Source organism: Trichosurus vulpecula, chromosome 8, assembly GCF_011100635.1.
Source record: "Trichosurus vulpecula isolate mTriVul1 chromosome 8, mTriVul1.pri, whole genome shotgun sequence".
Taxonomy (NCBI): Eukaryota; Metazoa; Chordata; class Mammalia; order Diprotodontia; family Phalangeridae; genus Trichosurus; species Trichosurus vulpecula.
In genome coordinates this window covers 34881714-34895795 of record NC_050580.1, presented here as the reverse complement: position 1 = coordinate 34895795, position 14082 = coordinate 34881714, and the positions used below count along the sequence as shown (strand labels likewise).

Sequence of the window (14082 nt, the reverse complement as noted above, 5' to 3'; positions counted from 1 at the left end):
TAAACAATTCCCAGGATTTTAGAATTTAAGTTTTCTGAGTGTTTATAGATCTAACGAGCTGCAAGTTAAGTGCCGCAGAAGTACAGCAATAGAAAAAGCCTAGTATACTTTACATCCATCTTCATTTAAGTTGGAATAAAATGTATTTTAATCTTAAATGACGGAGGCTCTTCAACGTCAATGTTGCATCGGCGAGAACAAATGGTTCTTGCAGCTCTTGGTGCCACAGAATCAACCTCGGCTTCCACGTGGAGAGGAGGGAGCGGCCAGCGTCAGCAACACATCCATCTTCTGCTCAGAGAGTTCAGCTCCTGGCATCTTCTGGGCTGGTTATCTCTGGTACTTGCAGATATAAACATTTCCTGTTTATGGGAACAATAAGCACTTTCCGCATTGTTTCTTCTAGGCAGTGCCATATGACCATGACAAAGGAGTCCAAGAGCAGTTTTTCTCTTTTTCTTAGGCCTTTGCTCAGAAGGAGGGTCTCTGTGTAAGAGGTCCACAGGTCTGAAAGCTAGAGAAAGGTCTTGGAGGTGATCTAGCCCAACATCCTCACTTTACAAATGAAGAAACACAACCTGAGAGGTGAAATCAGTTGTCCAAGATCGCATAGGCAGGAGGAGACGGCAGAGCCAGGAGGCACTCCTGTGCCCAGAGGAGAGGGTTAACAACAACTAGCAACAGAAACAATTAGCATTTAGGTAGCACTTTAAGGTTTACAAAGTACTCTACAAAATTAACTCATTTAATCTTTACAATAACCTGAGAAAGTAGGTGCTATTATTGGCCTCCTTATATAGAGGGGCAGTGACTTGCCTAGGGTCACACCTCCAGCAAATGTCAGCCTGAACTTGAACCTGGCTCTGCCCACTACAGGCTCGGTGATCCCCTCACTGGGCTCCACAGCTGCCTCTGATGGTGAATTCAGCCTTGCTTGTCCAAGGGTTGCACATCAATTCTATACGCATCTTGTGGCTTATCAATACTTAAAACAGATGTGATTATAATGAGGGGGTGACTTAATGAGGACTCACCATAAGGGGATTCTAAAAGGGTTAGTAAGCCCTATTTCTGCACATGTTAAAGTTTCCAAAGTGCTTTGTTCCCAAAACCACATGAGGGAGGTCACCCAAGTATTATCACAACCATTTTACAGACTAGGAAACTGAGGCCCAGGAAAGACAAGGGGCAAGGAAGTGGCAAAACCAGTAGTTGGACCCTGGCCCACAGCTGTTCCCCAAGATGAAGGTCAGTCAGCTTTGTACACGTGCTAACCTCACAATGCTAAAGTGATAAAGGTTATGGCCTTGGCTCCACGTTTGTCCAATCTGTTTTAACTTAATGATATCCCATGAGAAGAAAAGCCCAAGAACACTAGGGATCTAAGGACACAGTGGAAAACAAACTGTACAATGAGGTAGGAAAGTAACTGTCTTTCTCAGTCCAACCCTCATTCACACCAACACCTCTTTTCATTATTGGAGTTAACAAAGGAATTTAATTTTAACCAAAGTGTGTGTTTTGTGAAAACATTAAGTACTACACATGCTCTGAAGCTGCCTACCACTTTAAAACTTATGTTTATATACAATTTCTCTGAATCATCAAATTAACTCCTTGGGCTAATTTTAAATATGTCCCAAGACAGAAAATGATTGAGTTACATAGTTTTGTGATTCCAGCTTTACAGATATTGAATTAGGGAAGATTATGGGGCTTAGAAAAGGTGGGTACCTTCTAGACTTTCCAGTCTCCCCCCCCCAATCTCACCTCCATTTTGCAGATAAAGAAATAGAGGCCAAGAGAAATGAGTTTCACAAAGGTGAGCTTAAATGGAAGAGACTAGATCTGAACGCAGGTCCCCAGATGCTTTCCATTATACTACCACTAAGAACTGCTGAAAAGCCTGGCCTGCTGACCACCATCACAATGTTAGAGGTAACCAGTCAATATGCTAGCTCTTTTTTTTTTTTGCTAGCTCATTTTTATATTCATTTCTATTCAGTGTATGCAAAGTATGGCACTCAGGGCCTTCCGCTCTTTTTCCTTTCTTCTCACTTGGGGTTAATTTTAATCTTTGTTCCTCCAGTCCATCAATGATTCTGAACTGAGTTTCACATGAATAAACTGTAACTTCCTGCCTGTGAATACACAATTCCAATTTCTGTGACACTGTTTAGGTACCTTCACAGAGGCCGGTCAAGCCCCCCACAGCCCCAAGGCAAGCAATGAATATTCAGCCTCTGCTTTGGATTTCCCCCCTCAGTCTCTCAGGGCAACCTAGCCCACTCCTGCGTAGCTCCAAGGGGAAGTCTGTCCTTATGCAGAGTCCACCTGCTGTTTCTAATCACTATCCCTGGTTCTGTTTCATGGGGTCCAAGGGCTTATGCTGAACCCTCATCGATCTGAAGGCTGGACATAGGATCATATATCTGCAATGGACCTCGATGGCTATCCAGTCCAACTCCCTCATCAGAGGAGGAAATTGAGGCCCACAGAGGTTAAGTAAGTTGCCCATCCTCATGTAGATACTCAGCAGCAGTGTCAGATTTCCAGCTCAGAGATGTACTGGGAATTCAAGGTCAGGGCTCTTTCTAACTGTCTCCCTCTAGGCCCTATCAATCCATGGCTACAGATCTCACGCAACTCCCCCTCCCCATGTTCTCCCTCCCCCCCCACACCAGTTCATTCCATTGACCCTCTTAGGGAGGTTGAGTGAATTTTCAGGGTTATTCAAAGCAGGGCCCAAACTCAGGGCTTCCCTAATCAAGTCCAGGACTTTATTCACCACACAATATTATCTCATAATATGTATATATTAGGCAGTGGAAATGGTGGTCAATATAATATCAGGAAGACCATTTAAATCTGACCAAATATCTCTATCTTCTCCCCAAGAACAGAGGAAGATACTTTATCAAGAGCTTTGCTTAAATCTAGGTAAATTTCATCCACAACATTCCCTTCATCTGTGCCTTTTTAATCTTTTTTCTTACATAAAGGTCATTTTCCTTTGCAGAGAAAGACAAAGAAGTCATTTGTGCAGCTCTGCCTTCTCACTGGTGACAGCTACCATCACTCTATCCACCTCAGTACTAATTCTTTCCCTCTTCTGATCCAATAGAGCTTTTATTAAAAGCCCAGCATGTGAAGTGGCCTTCCTTCACCAGCCTTGGCAGCTTCTAAGCTGTAGCATGTCAGACACTATTTTATGTTTTATACATATATCCATGCAATAGTCTTATCAATTCTCCTTTTAGCTCTGACTTCCTATTGCAGTCCATGGAAACATCGGACCCACTCGATCCCCAGAGATATGGAGAAGGCACTGGCTCTCCCTCAATATGGCTCACATAACTGAAGTCCAGCATCTGGCACAGGCAAACACAGTATCTCTAGGAAGCATGGTTTATGGCCTACATATTTGCAAATGTCACATCTACAAGGTATGTTTCTAAGGAAAGAAACTGCATAAGAATTAAAAATTAAAACTTGTAGCTATAGGCAGCTACAAGACAAGAGAAAAATCAACCTCAGGGCTTCCCCCCAGGGATAATGCCTTTCTCTCTCCTCTTTTCATCTGTTTCCATACCAGTTTCCTCACTGGGCCTGGGGGTCAGGTAGCTTGATTCTTTTCTCTTCCTTGCAGAACCAAGAGCAGGATTAAGCTGAGTAGTTTAATGCAGGGTTGACAGCTCTGTTAGAAAGGCGATAAGGTTGAAAATCTTGAATTTTTGGCACTGTGCTGTCAAAGACTTACACAAGTCGTGGTGAGACCTGAAATTACAAAAATAGCTTCTGTTGCTTTAAAATGTCTCCACCATAACTCCCCCAATTCCATCAGCTTCTTATCAAAATACACATCCATAAAAGCAGTGTCACGTGTGGGAACAAGTTAGTTTCCCTACATTTGAAATACACCAGTTATTATCTTTGACGTATTATTAAAATATAGAAACATGCTTTTTAAAGAACAATTATATACGCTTAATTTACTTTGGGAATCACAGAAAAACTTTGTTTTCAAAGAATATGGTGCCATTAGCTAATATAAAAAGCTGAATGGGTCAGTGGATTCTTTGAGTAGAGGGGGGTATGTATTTTTATAATTTATGGTACTAAGCAGTCTTCAAGTTCATTTTTCCAATCAACAAACACGTATTGAACATGCACGTGTCATTGTCTTAAACCATGCAGGGGACAGAAAAAGATGAGATGGATCCTCCTGCCATCACACAAACCACCAGAAGACAAAATTAGTCCACGCATGTCCAAAAGAAGCCTAGAAGAAAAGGCTTAGAGGGTAAGAAGAAGCATCTGACCAGGACATTAACAGAGATCTCTTCTTTTTGCTTCATTTACTTTGGTCAATACGATTGTATTGTCTGTGGTTTCATAGAGTTACTCATTTGATACCTGCTTTGTTATTATTATTTTTCAGTAGTAAAGATTAGTAGGGAAGCATCTTATCAGCTTTGAAAAGCCCCAAAGGATCCCACCTTGGCCTTCTGCTACTTAAAAAAAATCAGAAGAAGGGTTAGAGAGTATACTTATCAAATCTTCAGGTGACATCAAGCTGTGAGGAAGAACTAACCAAATGGTGATAAGAACAGGATTCAAAAAAACCTCAACAAGTTAAAACACTGAGCCAATTTTAATTAAATAGTCTTAAACAGAGATTAATGTCAAGTCTTCCACTTGGGCTCAGAAAAACAACCCTACAAGTATGGTGGGGCATTCTGGAAAGCTATGAGGAATCATGAGTGTTAAAAGTGTGGAAAATATCTTTTTGCAGTAGCAGAAACTGGAGACTCAGTATTGCAGAATGACTATTGCAGAATGATCCACGGATATAATCGAATTACATACTGTGATGTAAGAAAGCATGAGTACAAAGAAATGAGAAAAGCAGGAGGATACTCATGAACTGACGCAAAGTGAAGCAAGCAGCGCCAGGAAAACAACATGCGTGCTGACTACAACAATGTACACAGTAAGGACAAGGAGAATGAAACTAACACCTGTATAACCAGAAAGCCTGGTCCCAAAAGTGAGGGGAGAAAAAGGCATTTCCCCCCATTCTATGAAGAGGTAGGAGCCTAGGGGCGTGGGATAGTAACAGAGTAATAACAGCTTATATTTGCATAGCCCTTAAAGGTTTACAAGCACTTCATAAATATTATCTCCTTTGATCCACACAACAATCTGAGAACACAGTGGCTGTTCATGCCCCTATTTTACAGATGAGACAATAGAGGCAGGCGGAGGCTAAGTGATTTGCTCAGGTTCAGATGGACCTAAGCATCTAAGGCTCGGTTTCAGTTCAGGTGCTCCTGACCACCGCTCCCTCCATGGCATGTCCTTGCTGCCTCTCTGGGCATGCTGTCAGAAGCAGGTGACCCGCCAGTCGGTTCTGCTGTCTTCTATTTCTTTCTATTTTATTCTGCTGTAAGAGACAGCTCACTGGGTGGGGGCAGGGGAGAAGGATATATTCACAAATGAAGATGCTATCAAAACAAAAATATGTAAATACAAATTTTTCACATCTAGAATAGGATGGGGGAAGTTTGGCAAGACATTGTTCATACTGACAGCAAGCTTCAGGTTTATGTGGACTATAAATTCCATAGAAGATGCTAGTCATAGGATCATGCATTTAGAGGTTCAGGGAGAAGAACCCTGATATTTTGACCTACATAACCTTGGACAAGTCATTTAAACCCTCTGAGCCTCAGTTTACTCATCTGCAAGAGTCATGAAGTCCAGTCCTACCCCAGGCAGCTAAGGGACCGGAGACCCTCGCTTCAAAAGGTTCAATAACATGCCAGGGTTGGAGCAGGGCAATCAGATTTGGCCCAGTGACTCCATGGTGGAGCTGGCAGCCAAAGAGTTAACATGATCATTAAGGGAGTCAGAGTTTGAAACAAGGGTAGGACTAATCCAGCTCTGCTCTGTCCACATCTAGAGTACTGGGTCCAGTTCTGCACACTGCATTTTGGAAGGACACTGACAGATTGTGTTCACAGGAGGACAACAAGGGCGGCAGTCATTGAATAACAGCTGATAACGGTAACAGCTAACATTTACGTGGCATGCACTATGGGCCCAGCACTGTGCTAAGCAATTTACCCTATTAGTATCTCATTTGCTCTTCACAACAACTTGGGAGGTAGGCACTACTATTTTTTACAGATGAGGAAACAGAAGCAAACAGAGGTTAAGTGACTTACCCAAGGTCATACGACCAAGGCCAAATTTCACCTTGGGTCTTCCTGACTCTGAGGCAGCACTCTATTACACCACCTAGCTGCCTTTGAAGAACCAAGGCTATTCACCCTGGAGAAGGTTAAGGGATCTGAAAGGCTACGGAAGAGAAAGAAGTCTTGTTCTGAGGGTCCCCAGAGAGAAGAGCTAGGAAGAATCAGCAGAACTTGCAGACAGGTCTATTATGGCTCTATATAAGAAAAATCTTCCTACTATGAGATTTGTCCCAAAGCTAAATGGGCTGCCTTAGAAGGTAGTGAGCTTCTCACCATGAGGAGTGATAGAAAGGAATGTGATTGACACCTTGCTGGGAAGGTACAGGGGAGATTCCTGTTGAAGTATGGGTTGGATCAGATGTTCTCTGAGGTCCTGTGAACTTCCAAGTTTAGGGCTAGGGAGAATGACAGGCTGGGCCACCTCCATCACCATCTAGCTGAGTAAGAGAGACACCAACAGGGCTGAGAACAGCCCCGCCACCCTGTCAAGGAGACCTTCTTCTCCTAGTCTACAAGAGCAGGGGCCCCCTCTGGCACTGTGGATGCTAGCTGAAAGCCTGAGATGGGACAGAACCCAACTCTACTGGCCAGCAGCATCAGGAGAGGCAGGCCCATAACTGCGCACTTGTGTTCCATTACTACCTTGACAAACTAAGAGGGTAAAGAGCTGTTCTCCCCAACATGAACGAAAAGCGTCCTTTAATGTTGGAAACCTAAACCCACCTTTAAGAACTGAAAAGGCCCGATTCCACTATGTGGCTTCCTCAGTTAGAGAGATGCAGGTGCATGCTATCAGCTGGCATTAATATTAAAATGCAATTCACACAATGCCATTTATTGGCATAGCCTCCGACATCAAGCATTGTACATTATTTGTCCTTTCTTTGACCTAAATCTTTGTTTTAGACTTGAGTAACTGAGCTTCCGCTGTCAAGTCACATCAAGTCAACATACTCACTATGTGCCAAGCTGGGCAACAAGTGCTGTGTATACTTAGAAAAGCAAAAAACAGCCCCTCATGGGGTTCACATTCTAATGGGGAAGACACCATGCAAACAACTGCAGACAGACAGGGTACATCCATGGCAACCCGGAGGTCATCTCATAGGAAAGGCACCGGAGCAAGCAGAACATCTAGAAAGGCCACTTGCAGAAGGAAAAATTTGAGCTGAGGCTCTCGCATGAAGTCAGGCAAGTCAGGAGGCTAAGATGAGGGAGGGGGGAAGGAAAGCATTTCAGGAATGAGGGACTGAATGAAAAGGTCAGTTCACAGTCTTAGGTACTCAAGCCTCTTCTCCAATAGCTTACCCTTTTAATATGCTTAGGACACATCAGAACTCATGTTCTCTTCCTCCATAGGTGTAAAAGGAGGTCAGACTCCTCAGGGACCCCTGATGTCCTTTCCAGCTCCCAAATACCCTCATCTTCTCATCTGGCAAACAAGGTGCTCAACATTCTCCTTCACAAATCCCCAAACCTGGAAGGGATGTCTCCAAGTGCACCCCTTTCCATGAGATCCAAGTTTACATCTCTGAGATCACCTGAATCAGTTGTTATTCATGCCTCCTGGGGCTGAAGAAGAGACCATCCCAGTTTAAGGTGCCAATGGAGCTCTACTTGTTTAGACTGTATCGACTCATGCTTTAGTGGAATTCAGAAAGCTTTACCAAAGCAGCAATTTCCAGTTTAAAAAAAAAATCAAGTGGATGGAATGCTGGGCCTGGAATTAGGAAGACCTGCGTTCAAATTCAGTCTCAGATAAAGACTAGTTGTGTGACCCTGGACAAGCCCCTTAGCCACACTTTCCTCAACCATAAAGAGAGGATAAGAATGGCACCTATCTCCCACTGTTGTTAAGATCAACTGAGGTAATATTTGGAAAGCTCTGGCACATAGTAGGTGCTTAATAAATACTAGTTCTTTTTCTATCTTGACTACTTCTTTTCTTTCAGAAATTCCTGCAATCGGATTTTAGTATTTCAAATATAACATTGGATGACTTTACCCAAAGTCTTCTCCCTCCACTTAATCCTTCAAAATGTTGTCTTTTAAGTTATAAATACTTATGAGAGCTAGGTGGCACAATGGATACAGAACATGACCAGGAAGCAGGAAGACCAGAGTTCCAATAGAATACACAATGCCCCCAAACACTTTTCTATAGTCTCATCTGTAAAACGAGGATAATAGTAGCACCTACCACACACACCTGTGCGAAGGATCGAATGAGCAAACATACGTTGAAGCGTGATAGAAAAGCTAGCTGTTATTACTTGAGATCATGGAGTTTCAGCAATCTGTTCTGTAGTCTGGCTAATTTTCTTAACCAATAGACATGGGTGGGGGGGATGGGAGTCCGGAGAGCAGGGGAGGAGTGCCCAGGCTGGGTCACTGCAGCAGGATGACTTTGGGGCTATCTATAAAGAAGGCTCACTGAGCTAACTGTTATTCTGCCTTCTACCTCTGGCACTTTATGACCAGCAAACCAAATAGTTAACAATGGATTTCATAGCCACAGGGGATAGAAACATTTTTAACAAATTTCCACCCTGCAGAAGACAATGGAATATAAATGAAAGCTGGTAAAGTCACACTACTCTGTTTGAAATGATAAAATCCAACTGCAGGCAACTCGCAGGGAAAAGGTGGCAAAAAGTCAGAGATTAAAAACAACCACCACTCCCACAATCAGCTCAAGTTTGCTTTACGAACGAAGTGGGAAAACCAATGATCATCACTGTAACTACCATCCCCACTGACCCTCCAATGTGGGGACAACAGCAGAAGCACAAGGTGGCAGCTTGGGAGACAAGGGAGAAAAAACAGAGGCCCGTGTGCGTGAAGACCCGACAAAAGTCCCAGCGCTGGGGGCACACACAGGCGCACAACATATCCTGGCACCAAAGCAATGTCTGACCCTTCCTGCTTGACGGCTTCTCCCATCAGCCCTTTCCTCTCCACACAATGGACCTTTGTCACACCTGTTGTCTACAGACTATGCTTTGTCACTACTAATTGTCACTAATTGTCTGGATTATTTTATATATGCATCCCAATACACAGGCCAACCAGGTTCCTTGAAGGTAAGGCCCTTTCAAATTTCAGACTCACGGAGCTGGAAAGAACCTCAGAAACCATCTAATTTGGACAAACATCTATCTAACGGAGCATCTCCTCTACAGCATACCTTACAAGCCCCAGCCTTGATGAGTAACCCATCCCATTTCTGAATAATAAGCTGCAACTCATTTTTCTCTTATCGGTAACTTTCATTATTACTTCACAGTCAGCATTCCCCTGTCCCTGCAGACGGGCAGCTCTAGTTGGTAGGAAGTCATTCATAACCTGAGCCTAAATAGCTTTTCCAATCCTAGACCCCAAGGCAGTGTAGCGGCCCTCAAGTGTTTGTAGATAAAGTAATAGTACAGGTTTCTCGCATGACACTTTTTTCTCACTTCTAAGTCCTCAAAAATTCAATTTCTAGCTATGGAAAAGCTGAATTGAGTATCTTGAATTCTACGACAACAGTAACAGTATTATTATAGCTAGAACTTAAACAGCACTTCAAGGTTTTACAAAGTGTTACCTTATCTAACTCTCACAACAACCCTCGGAAGCAGATGCGATTATTATCCCCATTTTACAGGTGAAGGAACTGAGGCACAGGGAGGTAAAGTGTCTTATCTAGGGTCACACATATAGTAAATGCCTAAGGCAGAATTTGAACTCAGGCTTTCCTGACCACTACATCACCTGGCTACACTTTGTGCAAGTCACTATGTAACCATGGAGGGCACAAAATGAAACCAAGGAATCTACATTGTAATGAGAAGTAGGGGATACAATATACAATTATATAATAGAAAATTAGAAGAGCAAGAGAACTTTAACAGTGTGGGAGACCTTCAACAGTTCCCTTAGAAGTGGTACCTAAATTAGGCCTTGAAGGAATCTAAGGAGTTTTGGAGGTACAAGTGAAGAGGGAGCAAAGCACCACCCAGGGTAACCAAGAGCAGGGGAGCCTCAGGAATTGAAAACTAAAGAAAAGGCACCTAAAAGCTGCAAAAGGGCCAGAGCAAAGCAAAGAGGCCTCCTGCCAATCCTGTCCTTACCCCGAAGCTCATCCTGCTCTTCTTCCCAGCTGCATCCCTTACTGGAGCCTTCCTGTGTGTCAGATGTGCCAGCCTCCCCACTTCCCTGCCCCCCACCCTGTGGAAGCTCCTTCCTCCTCCTCTTCCTCCTCCTCCAAGGCCATCTTCTCTTCCCCCTCCTCCTCCTCCTCCTCCTCCTCCTCTTCCTCTACCAAGGGTTCCCTGATCTCCTCCACACAAGCTGGAAGAGATATGTGCCAACACTTTGTAACTTTCCGATGTGATTGTTGTATTTCTCATTAGATTTGCATACATCTTAACACCTCTGCTCCCTTCCAGCACAGATAGTGCCTTATTCATCTCTGCATCCCCCTCCGCACATATCAGGCACTTAATAAATGTGTCTGTTGATTTGAAGGCTCCGAAGCAGTCATTGATTTTATGATCCAAAATCTGCACCAGAGGCCACAGTCGAGTCCCTACTGATTTACACAATCAATGAAACCAAAAGAAAAAAAAAGTGATTTGGCAGGTTGCAACACAATCAGCTATAACACAGCACCTGTTTTATTTAAACAGCACAACATTATATAGTTAAAAACAACAAATCGCTCTCATAAAACAAATGCTAATCTCATGATGTTTCACCATTGAGCAATTGAGAAGAGCAATTATATGAAATATGCCAAAACATGAATTTATGGCCTCTGCTCATTTGGCAAATGTGGTAGGTGTTGTTAAATGTTGAAAAACACATATGCAAATAAGCAAATAAAGTTCTGAAGCTCAGAGACTTAAATATTTACATTAGCATAAATGTGCAAAAGAAATGTTTACATGAGGATAAATACAATACTTTCCAGAAACAAATTTTTTTAAAAATGTGATTGTCAGGAAACAGCTATAAAGAGATAATATTCTTGAAAATGAATTTTAAGGCCACATTAATAAGAAGGGGAGGCAAAATTATGGAAGATTCAAGACACCATCACAAGACAACTCCTGGGGGAAGATCAACATCCCATCTGTCCTTCTTCAGCCCCTTTCCCCCAAGAGAACAAAACCATCTCCACCACAATCATTCATCATACATCAAAAAGCCATTCTCAATGACCTGATAAAGTTTTTTTTTTCCCCAGAAATTATCAGTGAAGCTGTGTTCCCAAAATAAATCCTAAAGCAGCGACCCCCCCCCCCCCATCGTGGTGCATTTTTTCCCCTGGAGTTTGTGTGTTGGAAACAGCTAGAACTGGTCAGCACTAGCAGAATCTCTAGGGCTGAGGCTAGACAGCTCCAATCCCCAGAAAATTCATTCTGCCTGCCTTCCTGATTCTTAAAAAAATGAGTCACTAAAGAAAAGTGAGCAAACACTTCAGAAAGTCAGTGAATGGAGATGCCTAGAGAAGTCTGGATATTATTCTCGGAGCCATCATGAAACACATAACTAGAATCACTCATGGAAAGTTTTACCTCCGCGGATAATGGCTAAGAACATTTCTAGCCCAGAAAGCAATCAGTTTTTTGCCCCTTCTATATATACACTACTCTTCACTGATGAGGAAAAAGGCGCTGTTAGCCTGGGTCCTTGAATTTTAAAAATATATATATATTCTGATGACTATTACGCTATAGTTGGTTTCCTCTGTAAATCCTCTGTACCAAAGCATTTGGAAGAATGGGTCTCAAAGGGCTGTCGAAGGGGGTCCAGGATACACACACCCAAGATGAAGAGCCCCTGCGTGGGCCAGCTCCTGAACTCGCACCTTCGAGCCAGAGCTGAGTTCAGGTGAAGCGCTCCATAACCGAGCCAACCTTCCGCTAAAAACAACCGGCTGGAGCTTGGCCCCGGCCACCGCTTCCTTTCCTGTTCTTTGTCAAATGACGTGTAGAACGCCCTCGGGGTCCAGGAGCCCGTCCGATGGAATCGAAACACATTGAAGCTCAGTTTTTAAAAATCATAGCTCACTTAACTAACAGAGGCCAAAGAGAAGTGTGCTAGTTCTTCTATCCCAAGGCCAAGAGCGATGAAATCATAGTTTTCCTTTAACTCACCACCCACCCTCCATCCCAGGCTTCCACCAGCCCCATCCCATAAGATCCCGAGGGTGACTCTCAACGCCAGCGACTGCAACAGGGTAACGTCTAAGAGGGCAAGCGCACTCACATACCCACACACACTCACAAGTGGATACACACAAGCGCACACGCGCGCGCGCACACTCACACACACTCGCGCTCACGCTCCCAGCCCCTTCTTTCTGCAGAGGTCCGCAGCAGCCGGCCGAGAACCGAGCCCCGGCTCAAAGCTTTGAACTTGGCCCATAGGGCAGACGCCCCCCCCCCCAGCTCGCCGCCGGCCTCAGGGGGCAGAGGGGTCAGCAGGGAGCCCCCGCCTCATACTCCGGACGGACCGAAGGGGAGAGGGGGGAATGGAGCAAACTCCCCAGCCGGGCCAAGCCCCCGGCCCCGAGGGCAGAGGCGCACCGCGGGGCTGGTCGGGGGGATCTCCGCTTGCCGCGGCTCCTCGCGTTGCCGGGGGCATCCCTCCCCCCGTGGGCGCCGCAGTCGAAGCCCGCGGCCCCCCAGTGCCCCGGCCCAGCGCTTGGGGACTGGTCCCGCGCGGAGGGGACTCTGCCCTCGGGGAGGGGGCTCCGCCCGAGCGGCACACCTCACCTGGGAGCCGCGGGCGCCGCCGCCACCACCTCGCTGTCCGTCCGCCGTCCGTCAGTCCGCCCGTCCGTGCGGGGCTGGGAGGGGGCGGGAGGCGCGCGGGCGATCCCGGCCCGGTCTGTCCCGGCGCCGCCGCCTCCGCTGGAGCCGCCGCTGCCGCCGCCGCCGCTGACACTCACAACAACTAACTAACTCCCCGCCGCCGCCGCCGCCGCCTCCGCGCGCCCCCGCCCGCCTCGGGCCGGCCCCCGCGCGCGCCGCCGCTGGCCTCCGCGCGCTCCCGCCCCACCCGGCTCCGCGCGCGCCGCCGCCGCCCTGGAATGTCCGCGCGCGCGCGCTTTCCCCTCCTCCTCCTCTCCCCTCCCCTTCCCCCTCGTGGACAGGCACGCGCGTGTGTCCCAAAGCCCAGGGCCCTCCCCAGCCGCCACCACCCAAGCACCCACCTCTTGCTCCACGGATAGGGGAAAGCACCCTCGCGCGCGCACGCGCGCGCGCGCGGAAAGGGCCAGCCACCCTGAGGCCAGGTAGCCGAGGAAGAAAGGGGCGGGGAAAGAGCTGGCAAAGAGGATTTGATTGGCTTGGGGGCGGGGTTAGGCTAAGGGGAGGGGCAGACTGGCGCGGGGCCCGGGGCCCGGGGCCGGCCTGAAGATCCGGGGCTCCTGGGTTCTGAAAGGGAATCGGAGTAAAAAGAGAGTGCAAACTAGAGCCGAAGCGCTTCCCCTCCCCCCACCCCGTTCTCTCTTCGACACAGACTCGCTTCGGTTAGGCCTCCCGGAGTCTGCACGGGGCGGAGTGAATAAACTACATCTCCCAGCAAGCTCCGCGAAAGCTTCGTCTTGGTCGTCGCACGTTGGTTCATTCCGCGACCGAGAAAAATAGTCCCGGGAGTTTTTTCGAGAAACGCGGCGCGGGAAGTTCCACTTGGCCTTGAGCCACACCAGATAACCGCTAGTGTTCCCTACCGAGTCAGGACTTTAGGATAGGGTAAGCTCTCTGAGGCGCGGAGGGGGCCGGGGCGTCCGTGGCGGGAGATGAAAGAGGGATGCGGCGGAGGGATCCGT

At 46.4% G+C, this 14082-nt stretch overlaps 1 protein-coding gene across 3 annotated transcripts in view; it reads right to left on the bottom strand.

Annotated features, from left to right (window-relative positions):
* The window catches only part of PEAK1 (pseudopodium enriched atypical kinase 1), a 275075-nt gene extending 261951 nt beyond the window's left edge, over positions 1 to 13124 (bottom strand). For 2 of the 3 annotated variants that reach the window (XM_036734154.1, XM_036734159.1), the window contains exon 1: positions 3593 to 3764. The gene's annotated coding sequence lies outside the window, so the exon portion shown is untranslated. Of the gene's footprint in view, positions 1 to 3592; positions 3765 to 13024 lie in introns of those variants that run through there. The other variant, XM_036734155.1, reaches the window with a different exon arrangement.
* Positions 13125 to 14082: the final 958 nt, after the last annotated feature.